Genomic DNA, 13,893 nt, shown 5'->3' on the forward strand with positions numbered 1-13,893 from the left:
TTTCCAATGCAATAATATATTTCTAGAATAAAAGGGTCATAGTGTTGAAAAAATGGTGTAGTCTTTGAAGTAGGCAAAAGATTAAAGGCTCTTCTTACAATGGAATACTGGACATTGTCCAGAATACTCTTGGAGTTTTCCAGTTCTATACGGATTTGTTTCTTTTGTTGTTTCTGAATGTTGTATTTTGAAATTTGTAGAGATAGAAGTTAACTTTTATAGTGCTGATGGTGATAAAAATGGTAAAGATGCAAGTAAACTTTTATCTGGTAGAGATGCCAGAATGTTTTTATGATATTCTCCCTACACCAAAAGATGATTGCAAACATTACATTTTCTTGCTTTTTGTATATTAATCACTGCGCATTCATTTGCAAAATAATTTCAGCATTCCTGAGTGTGTTTGTGTGTGTGTCTGTCTGTCTTTGGATTTTTTAAAAAATGATATATAATATAATAGGTGAGCATATTTTGGGGATATTTATGATATTTTGACACATTCATATGACATGTAATGATCAAATAAGGGTAATTGGAGTATCCATCACCTCAAGCATTTATCTTTACACTGAATTATTGAATTATTCTCTTCTGACTCTTTTGAAATATATAATTAGATTACTGTTAACTATAGTCACCCTACTGAACTATCAAACACTACATCTTTTTTACTTATACCTAACTGTCTTTTGTACCCACTAATCAAATTCTATTTATTGCTTCCTTCCCTATCTCCCATCCCAGACTTTGGTATCCACTGTCTACTCTCTATCTTAATGAGATCTAATTTTTTAGCTCCCATATATGAGTAAGAATATGTGATATTTCCCTTTATGTGCCTGGCTTATTTCACTTAACATAATGACCTACAGTTTCATCCATGTACCAGTAAATAGTAGGATTTCTTTTTGTGTGTGTGTGTGTGTGTGTGTGTGTGTGGCCGAATAATATTTCATTGTGTGTGTGTGTAAAAGACATTTCTTTATTCATTCATCCATTCATGGAAACCTAGGTTGGTTCCATATTTTTGCTATTGCTAATAATGCATGGAATAATGCATGGATGTTAATAAATATGGAAATGTAGATATCTCTTTGATATAATGATTTCCCACACACACAAAATAAAGGAAATCAATACACACACACACACATACACATACACACACACACAGAGTAGTGGGATTGCTGAATTACATGGGGTTCCATTTTTAGTCTTTTGAGGAACCTCCATGCTGTATTCATGCTGCATTCATTCCCACTAACAGTGTATGACGTTTCCCCTTTCTCCATATCCTCACCTTTGATGAAAGCCATTTTAACTGGGTTGAGATATCTCACTGTAGTTTTCATTTATATTTCCTTGATAATTAGTGATCTCAAACATTTAAAGAAGATTCTATTGACCATTTGTATGCCTTCCTTTGATAAATGTCTAGTCGGATCTTTTGTACATTTTTTAATTGGATTATTTGTTTTGCTATTTACTTGTATGAGTTCCTTATACAGTCCGGTAATTTTCCCTTGCCAGATGCATAAATTGAAAATATTTTTTCCCATTCAGTGGGTTGTTGATTGTTTCCTTAGCTGTGCAGATTTTTTTTGATTTGATGAGATCTTATTTTTCTGTTCTTGCTTTTGCTGCCTATGCTTTTGAGGTTTCACCCAAAAATTCTTTGCCCAGATGTATTCTAAAGCATTTCCCTAATGGTTTCTTTTAGTAGTTTCATAGTTTCAGGTCTTGATTTCAGGTCCCTTAGATTTCATAGTTTCAGGTCTTAGATTTCAGGTCTATGTCTTTAATCAATTTTAATTTGATTTTTGTATATGGTGAGAAATGAGCATCTAGTTTATTCTTTTACAAAGGTTATAGAGTTTTTCCAGATCCTTTTATTAAAGAGATTGTCTTTCCCCAATGTATGTTCTCTGTGCCTTTGTTGAAAATGAGTCATCTGTGTATGTGTGGATTTATTTCTGGATTCTCTATTCTCTTGAATTGTTCTATGTGTGTTATTAAGTCCAGTGCCGTGATTTCTGGTTACTATGGCTTTGTAGTGTATTTTGAAATCAGGTAATGTAATGGCTCCAAACTTGTTCTTTTTGCTCAAATTTGCTTTGGCAATTCAGGGCCTTTTGTAGTTTCATTCAAATTTTAGAACTTTTTTCCTATTTCTTTGAAGAATGTAATTGGTATTTTGATAGGGATTGCATTTAATCTGAAAATCACAAAGGGTACTACGAACATTTTAAAAACATTAATTCTTTCAATCCAGGTGCATGGGTTATCTTTCGTTTTTTGGTGCTGTCTTCAATTTCTTTATCAGTGTTTTGTATTTTTTCTTGTAGATATCTTTCACTTCTTTGGTGAAATTTTTTCCTAAGTAGTTTATATTTTTGTAGCTGTCATAAGTTAAATTGCTTTCTTGATTTTTTTTTCAGGTTGTTTGCTGTTGGCATACATAACTGCTCTTAATTTTTATACGTTAATTTTGTACCTAGCACCTTTACTTAATTAATCTATCAGTTTTGTTAATAATAGTTTTTTTTTTTTTATGAAGTCTTCAGTGTTTTCTAAATATAAGATAATGTCAATTGTGAACAAGGATAATTTGACTTCTTCCTTTCCAAATTGGACACATTTTCATTTTTTCTCTTGTATAATGGCTCTAGCTGGGATTTCTAGTATCATATTGAAAACAATGTGGTCCAAGTGGACATTCTGGTCTTGTTTCAAATCTTAGAGGAAAGGCCTTTAATATTTCCCTATTCAGTCTGATGTGAGATATGGGTTTGTTATATATGACCTTTATTATTTTGAGGTGTTTCTTCAATAGCCAGTTTGTTGAGAATTTTTATCATAAACAGTTGTTGAATGCTTTAACAGAAGTTATTGAAATGATCATATGGGTTTTGTGCTTGATTCTGTCAATGTGATCTATCACATTTGTTATTTTGCATTATGTTGAACCATCCTTGCATCCCTGGGAAGAATTCCACTTGATCATGGTGAAAGATATTTTTAATAAGTTGTTAAATTCAATTTGTTGTTATTTTGTGAGGTATTTTATATCTATATTCATCAGGGATATCCTTGTAGTTTTCTTTTGTTGTTGTTATTGTGTCCCTGTCTGGTTTTGGTATTAGGGAAATGCTGGAATCATAGAATGAGAGTCTTCAGATTTCTATTGAACCAGTTTTAACATCTTTCTGATTCCTTAATTTATTCATGTGTTAAAATTTGACACTTGTTCATTTTATATTGGTAAGTCATGATTTCAGTTTTTAAAATGATTCCTTATCAGTAGCATATTTACAGAAATCATCTCTATGAAATATTGTATCAATTAATCCAATTGACTCTTAAAGAAAAATTAACTGTTTGCCAATTTTCTAGTTACTAAAATTCTATTAAAATGGAGAAATTTTTATTTTCCCAGTAACAAAAATCAATAGGAGATAATCTGTTATAATATAAGGATCTTCCTTTCGTACTTCCCTCCCTCTCTCTTTTCTTTTCTTTTCTTTCCTTTCTTTTCTTTTTTCTTTCCTTTTCATCTTTTCTTTTCTTTTTGTTTTTTTGAACTATGTCCTCTTTATTTGAAAGAGACATTGAACCAGTATGTATTGCCTGACTATCAAAGGATGAATAGCACTTCATTTACTTTATTCTATATGGTTTTCTTTTTATATAGAAAAAGTCATTTTAGTAGGAAGCTTTCTCTAATTCATTATTTTTATCATATTGCTAGTGTGCCATCATCTCAAAATCTGCTTGTTTTAAGGTATTTTAACATTGTTTTTAATATTTTGATTAGAATATATTTGGCCTAATTAGAAATGTGAAATCAGAATGGATGATGACAATGCTAAACCTTCTCTTCAAATGATCTTACAGTAATTTCCGGAAGAGGTCAAATAAATAAACTATAACTGATTAGCCCAGGGGTAGAACTGATCACTTTGCCGTCCCAGAAACTGGCAGTCTTTCTGTCTTTTGTCCTTAAGAAGTTGAGTATTAAAATAATTTTAAATATACCAAACAGACATAAAAGTGTGCTTGCATGTACAGAAGAGAAAGACTATTAATTTCACAAAAGATTACTTTTTGGTTAATATTTACAAGTAACCTCTATTTCCGTAACTTGTGACACATGACAGAGAAATATCTAAAGTGCAGATAGTATGAAATTTTTTTGTTTAATGTTATAAAAATGACTTTAATGATATCTCAATCAATTATATAAAAGGGTCCTTTTGGGGGTAGAATAAAAGCACTTTACATGTTTTATTTATGGGGAATGATATGCCTGAAGCCATATGTCTACATATTAACATTTGAATGAATCAACCTTCTTTTGCAAAGTAACGTTTCATTTAAAATTTTAAATATGTTATTCTTCTCAATGTTTAAATGTCATCTTGATTTCATGGGGTACATATCTCTGTTCAGTTTCAAAATTTTGTTCTCAGAATATATTGCATACTTTCCTGAATTCAATTGAATACGGGTGCTAGAAACTCCATAAAACACAAAGATGCATAAGCCTTTCTTTGGAATGAAAATACTTTGAGTTGATTATTGGTAGAGATTACGTGACTGACAATGAAAGTCAATACATTACATAATAAATTACTAACTTTGTCTGGAAGACTATAGAAGAGATAGTGTTCAAAAATGTATAATTCGAAGAGTCATAAGTAAAGGAAATGAAAGTCTTTAGAAATATGTATCAGCTCATGAAAGAATAAGTATTTCGGTGATAATTTCAAAAGCCTCACCCCATAGGTAAAATAGCCATTAAATAAATGTATGCTTCTTAGTGACATCTTCATATTTTGAAATGCTTCACATTTTTCAGTCATCACTCTATGAAGCAATTTATGTTTTTATTTTTCTTCTGTTTTGAAGACCTCACAGTAGTGACTGTGATGCACATCTTTGCACTACCATTGTCTAGTCCTGTGCTTGACACATGATAAGAGTTCAATAATACTTTTTACTATTAAATAATAAATGCTGGAGATAAACTTTTAAAAATAAATCTTAGTGTATCAGGGTTTTTTTTTTTTTTTTTTTTTTTTTGGTTTTGCTTCAAAAATAAATTACCACAATTTAGCAATTGAAAAAAATAACGATTTATTACATCAGAAGTCTGAACCAGTTGAACTGAACTCTGCTTAGAGTCTTACCAGGCTCCAATCAAGGTGTCAGCTTGATTGGGCTTTTATCTGGAAGCTCTGGGGAAAAATCTACTTCTAAGCTTATACAAGGTGTTGCCAGAGTCCAGTTCGTTGTGGCTGCTGGTCTCCAGTCTCATTTCCTTGCTAGCCATCAGGAGGGAGAACTGTCTGTTCCTAGATGCCACCCACATTCCTTCTGATATGGACCTAGCATTCAAAGCAACAGGAATTAATTGAGTTTTTCTCACATTTTGGATCCCTCTGACTTTCTGTTCTACTCTTCTTCCTACCAAGTGGATAAAACTCTTTGATTTTAAATGGCTCTTATATTTGGACTAAGTGGAGGTCCATAATCTCCCTTTCGGCATTTAATTATAGGAGTAACCCCAGAATGTAAATGTCACCAGTTTCATCTTCAAATTCTGGCTACCACAGAGAAGTACATGAACTGTTAGAGAAGAAGAAATTTATCAAAAAGTGAGAAAACTGAAATTATCTTTTAATCAGAGAAGTATAAAGGACACTTGTATTTTTGTATTTTTTATTTCTAGTTTAGAAAAAATGCTTCCTTAAAGGCCAGCAACATTCTATAATTTAAAATTATTTGTAACTTCTAAGGCAAAATTCGAATTTATAAATAGGTTAGAAGGACAAATTCTTCTCATAAGAGCTGAAGACACCATCTCTCTGCACCGAAGTCCATTCATTCCACCTGAATTGACTTGCTCGGTTATCCCTTCAATGGGTCAAGAATGTCGAACAATCCTTTGAACATATGAAACCCGAGGAGGCAAATTGCTCCTTTCACAGAGAAAGAATAAACTTACTGAATTCCTGAGGTTCTTTTTTTAAACATGACAGTGGACATTTTCTTTATGTGAAACACCGTTACATATATATATACACACACATATATATACACACACATATATATACACAAACATTTTTGGTACAGTTTTGAAATCTATTTATGTTGAGCCAAAATTGAAGTTCATTTGAAGTTCCAAATTATTTAGTATAATTTATTAATTGCATATTTATAAGGGCTGTCAGTATAGATGGAAAGCCCTTCGTTCAAAGAAACATAAATAAAAACGTGTATGAACATGCGTCTACATTTACTATACAACATGTTGACTTTTCATTACCTGATCATCCTGGGAATACCACAGATAAGGCTAAGCAAATGATTCTGCTGCAAGCCCCCAGTGTCCATGATCTGTTTATGAAGTAAACATCTTGGTTCAGAAATATATTCTATCATGCTCTCTTTTTTATTTTTCTTTTCTGGTTCAATTGTGGACTTGTATTTTCATCGAAAAATTTTATAAACTGTTCTAAAACATTCACTTTCAAAAGATATTTATTTTATTTCCATTTCTCTGATGATCAACGATGTTCAGCACCTTTTCATACACCTATTTGCCACTTGTATGTCTTCTTTTGAGAAACGTCTGTTCAGATTTTTTGTCCATATTTGAATAGGATTTTTTTTTTTTCTGTAGAGCTATTTGAACTCTTTATATGTTCTGCTTATTAACCCCTTCTCAGATGCATACTCTGCAAAATTTTCTCCCATTGTATGAGTTGTCTCATCACTTTGTTGGTTGTTTCCTTTGAAAAGTTTATTATGATTGAAAGTAATTGAAAACAGGAAATACTTTAATATGATGTCTATTATGTGAATCTTCTTGCAGTAAAAGAATAGACTTTAAAATTTTTTTTAAACAAAGACGAACATAAAATTTAGCCTAAACTTTGGCTTATTCTTCTTGTACTAATAATGTGATATTTGAAACAATCTTAACTTTTATGAGCATTATTTTTCTTCTCTGTCAAATCAAAATAATAATATCAGCCTTATGGAGTAATTGAGGTAATTCAAGTACTGCATACAAAATGTTTTAGGTAGTGCATACCCCCACAGCTGCTGGTAAATAACATTTGTTTTACCTTCTATAGTGCTTATGGAGAATATAAAAGGTAACAGAAGGCTGTCTTAACTCCAAAACTGAAAGGAATAAGAAAATATTCTTCTCAAATGCAAGGAAGACAAACAATGATATTACCTATATATTACAAAACTGTATATTTAATCCATATCAAAGAGCACAAATACATTACACTATGGGGTGAAGATAGACCAGAATCATCAGAATCATCACATCAGTGTTGAAATGGAAGAAATTAATCTCAAATCTGCTAAGAGGTTTTTTTAAATCTCAGTTTCACTCAAATCAATGTAAATAAAATCCTCTTAATTTTCTATCAAAAATTTTCATTGTCTATATTTTTCATTCATATTTTGATCCATTTTTATGATCTACTCTGAAGTTTTTTCTTTCTTAAAAGCATAAAAATATAAAAACTGAAACACTAACTTTTAAACGTTTCATAAAATTGATATACCATATGATGATTTTTTCTTTTGTTGCCAGCTTATGTTTAGATACATTGCATCCCCAAACAATGTTGCCGTATGTTTGAACGATCTCAGTAAGCTTTGCAGTGACAGCCTATTAGAGCAAGAGGCACTAGGCAAAAGTCCAAAGATCTTGGTTCAATGTCCTTTTCCCGACCTTTATTTTAGTTATCCTGGGAAAGCAACATCTTTATTGTTCAATTATCTGTTTTCCAAATGTCGATAATAAAGATTTCTGCACTATATCACATAGTAGATGTGAGCAACAAATGAAATAATCATCCAACAGCATTTTGCAAACTGTAAATCTTTGTACAGTTGTTAATAATTGTTTTTTGGTTATATATATTCTGTCAACTGAAGTTCATGGCTGTAAATGAAGCTGGCATCTAACTCACCAATAGTCTTACCAAGGATGCATACGCATAATGATATTTTTACCGATCTGAATCCATATGCAGTCCAAATTGTTTGAAAAGCCTAAATGTGTAATGGGAGCCCCAACATATAATGGTATCACAACAGTTTTTTAAAATATCAGAGTTAGTATTTCATTCTCTTTCCTAGGTTTCTTAAATAAGTTATTGAAAACATACACTCACTCATTCCAAATTATATGCAATTAAATTATTTATAGTTTCCCAAAGTGAACTTTTCTATATTGTATCTCTATACATTAAGCAAGATAGTTTCATAGTGGTTGTTATTATATAAATAACTAGTCAATGTTCACTATGTTGGTGAAACCTTCTTGACTCAATACATCCAACTAGGTAGAAATAAATATTAGTACTTTCCAAGACACTATAAACATGAAGAGAGTAACATCTGTGATGTCAGTGTAAATAAACTCTTGTGATAAAAAGCATTTTCTGTACATTGAAAAGGTAAAATAAAAGAGGCTATACTTAATTTCAAAATAATTAAGTCACTGTCCACATTTTTTTTAGCAAGCAAAAGAGAATGTGGGAATACAAACCATTTAAAATCAAAATTTTGCACAAACATAAATTATATTTGAATATTTATTATTATCAATGAGTTCAATCTTCACAAATGCCAAATTGAGATAAGATGTATGATTTATAATTTGTTTTGTAGTTTGTGATACTGGTTTATACATATATGAAAATGTTTAAAAAGATACTGATTTATACATATAGGAAAACGTTTAAAAAGTTATAAAAACAAAGTCTTAGTTATATAGTTGTCAAACTATTTTGATTAAAAGAGCAAGATATTATGTGGAATTAAGATTATAATTAGGACATTTTTGCTGGGCTCTTAACACTTTCAGTCTTCATGTATGTTATAATTACATGTTACATTTGTATGTTAATACTTATTCAGACATTTACTTATTTGTAGTATTTATTCATATATACTGTGTTTTTGTCTATGTGTGATATCTTTGTCACATTAACACTCAAAATTGTATGTGAGCAGCAGATTTTATTTTCTTTTTAAAAAAGGCAATGCAAAACAAAATCTCATGGGTTTGTATTAATAATTTATTGGTATGAATTGCTAGTAGAACTATGACTATGTAATTAAGGTCGTCTTCATTGTTAGATTGTCCCTTATAGGTTATAATAGTTAAAAGGCTCGGGTTTGCCCTAAGAATGTCAATATTGGACAATTTGAGAATATTTGCACTATTTTATTTAATAAATTTCTGAGTATATACACTGTTGCTATGGGTAGAACTGAAACCAAGTTCATGAGATATTTAGTAAATAAACAGAAAGCATTAGTCCATTTTCTAATTATGTATTTGTCTATAAGAAAAAATTTGTACTACAGATGATTAAATATCAGCCCTCTAGCCTGAGATTTGATTTTTTCATCATCAAGAAAAAAATGATTCCAGTTGAGAATGCTACTTCAAGAGTACCCAAATAAGGAAATGAGAATATGTAAGTACAGGAAGAAATATGCCCTGGAAATCTCAAGTGAGGTTTTTTTTTTATTTTTCTGAAATTCAGTCAGCACTGCTATGATAGGCTTTTCTGTTCCCCCAAAAATGCCCTATTGGTGATAACACCGTGAAGTTCTCTACGTCAGGTGCTTCTTACTGAATCCAGTAAAATGAAACTCTTTGCTTTTTATAATATGATGTCACTGAAAGCAGCTCTTTTCCATTGGATACATTTTTTTTTTTCATTTGAAGTCACTGTAGTCATCATTAGTATTGTTTGATTTATCCCAGAGATAAAACAATTCATCTTGTCTCTCTTACTATGTGACATAGCCGGTCTGAGTTGGGAAGCCCAAAGCAAGAAGAAACTGGTTTGGAACCTGAATGGCAAAAATGTCTGAGGTTTATGGAAATCCAAAGATGACATTGGTCTTCTAAAGACTTCTAAACCTGGAATGTGGTCAATAGAAGCTACACAAAGGCAAAATGTTAGTATTTCTATATTTATATATAACATAACTATCCCTTGTGTTTACATTTGCTTTTATATTTGGAATACAATAAATGACAGAGAAAGTATCTCAATAAAAAACACAACCTACAGAACAGCATAAAATATTTGCAAACTATACATCTGACAAAGGTTCCAGCATCTATGAGGAACAGAAACAAATTTACAGGAGAAAGCAAACAGCACCATTAAAAAGTGGGTAAAGACATGATACTTTTCTTTTATTTTTAATTAAAAAGTAAACTTTACTGTCAAAAATGCAACCTTGGGACATGACACTTTTCAAAAGAAGACACATATGTGACCAACAAGCATATAAATAAATGCTCAACAGAACTAATCAATAGAGAAATGGAAATCAAAACCACAATGAGATACCATCTCATTTCAGTCAAAATTGCTTTTATTAAAAAGTCAAACCATAACCAATGCTGGTAAGGTTGGAGGTAAAGGAGAATGCTTATACACTGCTGGTGGGAATGCAAATTAGTTTAACCATTGTGGAAAACAGTGTGGCAATACCTCAAAGAACTAAAAACAAAACTACCACTCAACCCAGCAATCCCATTGTTGGGTATATATCCAAAGGAATATAAAGCATTCTGCCATAAAGACACATGTGCATGTATGGTTATTGCAGCACTATCTATTCACAGTAGTAAAGACATTGATTCAACTAAAATGCTCATCAACAATAGACTGTATTAAAAAGAATGTGGTACATGTACACTGTGGAATACTATGCAGCCATGAAAAAGAATGAGATCATGTCCTTTGCAGCAACATGGATGGAGCTGAAGGCCATTATCTTTAGAAAACTAACACAGAAACAGAAAACCAATTACCATGTGTTCTCACTTATAAGTTGGAGCTAAATAATAAGAACGTATGAACACAAAGAAGGAAACAACAGGTACTGGGGGCTACATCATGGGGGAGGGTGGGAGGAGGGAAAGAGTAAGGAAGAATACTTATTGGGTACTATGCTTATTACTGGGTGATAAAATAATCTGTATATCAAATCCCCATGACACAAGTTTATCTACATAAAAATTTTGCACATGTACCTCTGAACCTTAAGTAAAAGTTAAAAAAAAAAAAAAAAAAACTATTGAAAAATAGGCTGGGCTCAGCCTGTAATCCCAGCACTTTGGGAGGCTGATGTGGGTGGATTATCCGAAGTCAGGAGCTCAAGACCAACCAGGCCAACATGGCAAACCCTCATCTCTACTAAAAATAGAAAAATTAGCCAGGCATGGTGGCAAACACCTGTAATCCCAGTCACTTGGGAGGCTGAGGCAGGAGAATCACTTGAACTGGGGGCAGGTGCTGCAGTGAGCGGAGATTGCACCAGTGCACTCCAACCTAGGCAACAGAGCAAGACTCTGTCTCAAAAAAACAAACCAAAACAAAAAATTTATTAGAAAATGAAAATATATACTTAGCATTAATAGCCTTGTGGAATTGAATTTATGGTTGCAGTCATTAATAATAAAACTTGAATTGTAAATATTTGTTAATGATTCTTTTGATGATTATTTTGTGAATTAGTTATTGTAGAGATCAAATTTTCTGGTAACTATTTACAGAATGCCATAAGAAAAAAAATGTGGTATACTTTAATCAAACCAAAAGACTCGGGTTTGATAAAGCTTTATCAAATTTTTAAATAACTGTGTACCTTGGATTTTTATTTAAGGTTATTCTCTTTAATAAACAAAATCTTCAGTTACCTCAAATCTTGCATATTAAATCCAGAAGAAATAGAAATAATTACATCCTCAAGAATTGTTGAATCCTCACGGACAAAATTATAGCCTTCAATAAAGCAGAAGTGGGAATAAAATGTTTTGACCATAAATGCTGTTTTTACCCAACTTTGTAAACTGACTACCGCCTCTTTCTCTCTTTTCCACCAGTTTTCTTCTTCCAACTTCTTACACCTGACATACAGCATTGTTAAGCATTCAAAAATTTGGCACAGTTTTGATCACAATTCCAATGGGGATGATACTCAAAATGTAGACTTTAATGAAGAAAGGTATCTTTATTTCTTTTACTTCAAAAATTAGTAGTGATAAGACTGTAGCGGGATTAGATAATGAAATAAAATAACAATTGTAACTAATATTGATACTCAACCATCCTAAGACACAATGCACAAGGGTCTATGAACTTTGGTAGATTTAAATAAAAAATTATACTTAGTATTTGTTTACATTTATTTACTTGCAACTACTTTGGAAAGGAAATGTAAAACTTTTTTTCTGTAAGAAAAAGTTGTAACATTTTAATATATTTTATTTCTTAAATAAAAGTTTTTCTTCTTAATTTAAGTAAGCTACATCCATATATTTTGTAGAGACATAGTAAGATAAAAATGTATTGGAGTAGAGCAAGGGTGGAGATGAGAGAGTAAGAATTTTCAGTACTATGTGTGAGAAATGATGAGTCTAAACCAGGGTTGTAGCTGCACAAGCATGGAAAAGAAAAGATGGATTGAGGAACTTCCAGGAAAAAGTTGGCATGACTTGTTGATTATCTGGATGTAGAGGGTAAAAGTAATTAGGGTGACTAAAGTTATTTCTAGGAGTATCACTTGGAGAGTGGCATGTTAGTTGAAGTTGTGGAGAATAAAAAATGTATTAAAGAAAAAGGTACTGAGAGAGATCATGATTTTAGCTGAAGTCTAGTGACTTTTTAGGTTACGACTATTTGGATATCTAATAGACAAGGAAACACACACTCTACAAGCTGCTAATCCATTAAGATATCTTCTTAAGAATATTTTAGCAAGCTTCAGACACTATGGACATTTTCTTTAAGGGATACAGCTACATTGACACCATTGGAGTAATGCTGAAGTGAAAAGAGTATGTGATTTAAACCCACAGTATTAGTTAAATTATGTTCTACCACTTCCTAGCAGTGTGGCTTTCGCAAATCAAATCTCTCTGAATCTCAGTTTTCTCACAGCATTATTGTGAGGACTAAATAATGGACATGTCAAAACAGAGTTTCTGACATGTAACAGATACTACATCATGTTAGTCTCCCTTTCTTATTGAAAGTGTTCCCGGCCGGGCGCGGTGGCTCAAGCCTGTAATCCCAGCACTTTGGGAGGCTGAGACGGGCGGATCACGAGGTCAGGAGATCGAGACCATCCTGGCTAACACGGTGAAACCCCGTCTCTATTAAAAAATACAAAAAAACTAGCCGGGCGAGGTGGCGGCGCCTGTAGTCCCAGCTACTCGGGAGGCTGAGGCAGGAGAATGGCGGGAACCCGGGAGGCGGAGCTTGCAGTGAGCTGAGATCCGGCCACTGCACTCCAGCACGGGCGGCAGAGCGAGACTCCGTCTCAAAAAAAAAAAAAAAAAAAAAAAAAAAAAAAAAAAAAAGTGTTCTCAATTATCTTTCCAAGCAGTCTACTCCATCCCTTATTTTTTCTCTGTCTTTACTACCACCACTTGGGTAAAGTACTTCATCATCTATCCCTTAAACCATTCTCAATAGCGTCTTGGCCTTCTGCACCCCATTTTCTCAATGTAGTCAGCCAACAACTATATTTAACAAACTCTGTGGTAAATCAGGTGCTGTTTTTAGACATGGGCGTTTAACAGTGATGCTTTAAATTATCATTCCATTCTGATATAATATTGTTTTAAAATTCAAAATGAATTATTGTTATGTAACAGATTAAATGACTCCTATGTTTTCACAGTTCTTACAAGTTAGGATATAAATTCCCTAACCAGGCATACAAAGACTTTTGTAATCAGCTTTCAATCTTCCTGTCTGATCTCATCTGCAGCTCATCCTTAAACTTTCAGATACCCTCCTCAAACTTCTAGGTATCTTACTG

This window comes from Macaca thibetana, chromosome 8 (assembly GCF_024542745.1).
Source record: "Macaca thibetana thibetana isolate TM-01 chromosome 8, ASM2454274v1, whole genome shotgun sequence".
NCBI classification, from domain to species: Eukaryota; Metazoa; Chordata; class Mammalia; order Primates; family Cercopithecidae; genus Macaca; species Macaca thibetana.